The 3816-nt window shown below is 43.3% G+C and overlaps 2 long non-coding RNA genes across 2 annotated transcripts; both read left to right on the top strand.

Annotated features, from left to right (window-relative positions):
• Window positions 1-837: 837 nt before the first annotated feature.
• LOC131879117 (uncharacterized) lies at window positions 838-1381 on the top strand. The gene is made up of 2 exons (XR_009373094.1): window positions 838-936; window positions 997-1381. It is a non-coding gene; the product is annotated as an uncharacterized LOC131879117 (long non-coding RNA).
• Window positions 1382-1482: 101 nt separating this feature from the next.
• LOC131879097 (uncharacterized) lies at window positions 1483-2134 on the top strand. The gene is made up of 2 exons (XR_009373092.1): window positions 1483-1883; window positions 1968-2134. It is a non-coding gene; the product is annotated as an uncharacterized LOC131879097 (long non-coding RNA).
• The last annotated feature ends 1682 nt before the right edge of the window (window positions 2135-3816 follow it).

The raw sequence follows: 3816 nt of genomic DNA, 5'->3' as shown, positions 1-3816 counted from the left end.
CCCCTCCCGAATCATTTACAATCTCAAGATCGGCAACGTCTATGTCACCGATTATGTCGAACCAGAGTGGATGAGGTCTTGTATTACCGGTCCGACTAGAAAGGTGAGCGCGGACTTCATCATTAGCTTTTCGTCCAGCTTGGCAAGTTTTTTTGGTTTGGGTGCTTGGGGTGGGGTTTGGAGGGTGACCCTCACACGCCAGCGGAGTCAACATCACATTATCCAATGAGCAGAGTCATGACCGATATCAGATTGGTTTTATGTGGTTAGCGCCCAACGTTTCCTCGAGAGAGGTCGGGGAGGAGATTGGAACCGGGAACCGCTCTGATGTTAGGAAATTGCACTACACGTGTCTCCTCTCTTAAGTTCCTTCTCTAATATGTTTTTTGTTTTATCTAGTATCCTCACTGCGGAGGAAATGACTTACAGAATGGAGTGTTCACCCAAATGAATCCGGCACATTACAGGTCAAGGTATCCTACATAGATTATGGAAATACCGCTGTCAAATCTGCCCAAGATCTCCGATTGATTACCGACAAGTGGCCAAGACCTATCCGAATCTCGTGATAAGAGCTCAAGCCCTGGAATGCCCCTGGCCCGATTAAAAGCAAACCTTGTGTTGAGCCAAGCATTGGACCAAACAAGCCAAAGACGTGATGGTTCAATTGGAAGATATAATGGACTTGGAGGCTGAAATCTATTCTGTCGTTGGACGTCCGAGTGGACCCGTGATGTCGATTACCTTGTATGGAAATGACCGACAGTTCTGCGTCAACGAAATCCTAAAGCAACCTCAGACGATAATAAGCCCGCCTGGCGTGGAAACCAGTGAAAGTTCCTTTCCGAAAGTAACCACGAAAACCGAGAGGCGGAGCCACTTGTTTTAGTGACGAGATCGTTGCTCAATACGACGCAATCAAACGTCCTTTTGGAAGTAAGACATTTTTTCAACCTTGCGAATGTTGGAGCAAATGCTGATGAAGGTCATTTTTAGAGATGGTCCTATTGGACTCTACGACATGCAGGACGATGACCCTGATAATGACGAAGCTGGAGAAGACGACGAGCGAGAGCTAAATGAACTGCATTATCAAGCTACCGTCGGTGGGTTACTTTGAAAGGACCCTTTCATCCATTGGAAACCAAGCTCAATGGAGTCACAGGATTGGGAGCCGCAAAGAGATTCGGATTGATCAAGATTCGGTCAACTGCATCCTATGGACCAATCTCCCAATGATACTCACGACACTTGGGTTGTGCTGGACTGGTGGACTCACTCCAGATGGAGAAAGAATCCAGGCCGATCCACCTCATGCTTGCCCAATCAACCGGGCCTGGGCTCCATTCCTAACCATGATGTTCGCTCCTTCTGTGGAAATGCGATGCAATCGAAAGTGCAAAGTGGGCTTGATGATAAGCTTTATAGGCCGAGCTGCCAAAAGAAAGCGTCTCAATAAACAAGAGTTTACTTTGCAGTTACACCGAGCCCCTTTGTGGTCTGGTTATATACCTCTGAACCCTGATCAGAGTGCTGATCCTCAAAGCCAACCAATGTGCGTTCCTACTACCCGATCAGGATATCGAGCTCTGCTTTGACGTCCAAGTTGACAATGAGGACGTGTATCTAATCAACAAGGTCCGTTACTACATCAATCGGGCCTTCACGGGGATCAGGCCAAATATGGGAGCCAGAACGACGGGACCGAGGGTTTGTTAGGATGCAGATTCCTCAAGAACTAATCAAGATCCAAGACGCCCTGGCCGAACACATGCCAATCTGACCAACCGGCCTCGAATCTCAATCCTTCCCGACCACTTTCGACACGAGTTCCGTTGGTTGAAGTGGCCGGTGAGCGGCTCTTGCGCATCCCACAAGTGATGGTGTGTATTTGGATAGGCAATTTACTTTTGATTTTGATTAGGAACCGTCTTAATTGATTCATCTTGGAGGGTGTCCTCTTACAGAAAACGAGCTGTCCCATTTTCAACTTGATCAGGCTTTTGCACTTGACGAGATCGAAATCGAAACCCTAGTCGCCAACATCTGTGATTCTTCTCCCTCGAAAGAAGTTCTTTAAAATTTCATTTGTTATGTACCGTCGAATTGGAAGTTATAAATACCGTGAAGTGAATCGGAGAAACCATCTATCAAGAAAATACGAACAAAAGCAAATGAAGTTGCTTTGTTTTTGATGTTGTTAGTTACGCCTCCCTTCCGAATAAGCACATCGACTTGAATAGGAGTTCATGGCCAATTGCATTGAACCCCAAGCAAGCACGTTAACAAAATCTCACGGTATCTAAAATGGTATTAGGTATTGTTCATTAATGCTTTCAAGACATTTCATGTCCGGGAAGCGCAGAGAATGTTCATCATTTTATGAAAGATGTCGATTGCGGCAAGTATGATAGGGGTGATTGTGAAATGAATTCTTTTGAAACATGGCGGCAGGCCCTCAATTCCGCCTAATAGGTTATTTAAACCCAAGCTAACTATTTTCATTCATAAATGAAGTCAATTAGAATCATTTTGAGGCTTAGATTTGCACTCTAATCAATTTTCATGAACATTTCTGAACTGTTGGCGTGGCACTTACAATTTGAAAATCCACTTTTCATCAAAATTGACCATCAAGTGCCTCTCCAGATTGAGGGACTCTTTAGAGTGATATTAGCGGAGGCGCTCAGTGCATGTTCATAGAATTGGCCGTGAATATGAACCTGTTTAAGATTGTAAGGTATTGTAACTGAATATACCTTTGCCTCGGCACTTTAATTGGTTTTGGCTGACTTTTTATACTCTTTTTTACCCACAGTTGACTCTTTTTATTATAGAAAAGCTCAAACATTCCAAATAGCATTTCAAACACCGTGAACTTACTTCATTTTTTTTAGAAAAGACCCCTTCTTGTTTGATGACCAGGTACCAACAAGCAAAGCACTTACGTACAAGTGTGCTATCGTTATCAGTATAGCTTTAAAAAAAGTCGAATAACTTTTTTAACACTTTTTCCGATTTTTAGGATCTATTCGACTTTTTCCAACTTTTTTACCGTTTTCACACATTTCGGTCCATGGAGTAGGGAGGAAATGTCACTCCAAAGGTCAAAGCTGCATGGCGTAGAACTGCAGTTACTGGTCGAAAAAAAGCTTTGCATAAGTACCTACCCATCCACGTCTCGCTCGCTTTTTCTGATTCATTGAAGCTTACTCTCCAAGAGTACTTGACCCTGATATTGCATAAATTGATGATAAGCTTTATTTAAGCATTAATGACTTTTAGTAATTTGCTGGCAATTTCTTCAGGCTGACCAGATTGAGGGAAGACCCTTTGACGGAAGTTTTGGGAAAGCAATTTCAAAACCAGCTACCTTTTTGGGCCCGTTGTGGTTTGCGTAATGGCCAGAGGCTTGAAATTGGCAATCTAGCTTTTTGTACCTAAAGCTCTAGAATTACACCACTCAGCAATTGTTTTCCGTATATTTTTATCGACTTATTCCCCAACTATTTCGCCATTTTTCCCAGCTATTTTTAGCCGCTATTTTGCCAAATTCAATCGACTATTTTTGACACCTGTAGTTATCAGGATATCCATGAAGTGTTGGTTGAATTCACGGTTGGGATCACACGAATCGTATGTAAGTAAGTTAGTAGTGGAGGAATGCAAACGTAGCAAAAGTACGATTTAACAGCTCGTACTCAAACAATGAACGTGTCTTGGACTAAAGCCCGAAAAACGAGCCCTGGCTGGATGTACGCAGGACAACCAACTGGTTCAAAACAACGAGGAGAGTATCCACCGTATTTAAAAGAT

This window comes from Tigriopus californicus, chromosome 4, assembly GCF_007210705.1.
Source record: "Tigriopus californicus strain San Diego chromosome 4, Tcal_SD_v2.1, whole genome shotgun sequence".
Lineage (NCBI taxonomy): Eukaryota > Metazoa > Arthropoda > Copepoda > Harpacticoida > Harpacticidae > Tigriopus > Tigriopus californicus.
The sequence above is the reverse complement of the archived record's forward strand: the minus strand, read 5'-3'. Positions and strand labels throughout refer to the sequence as shown.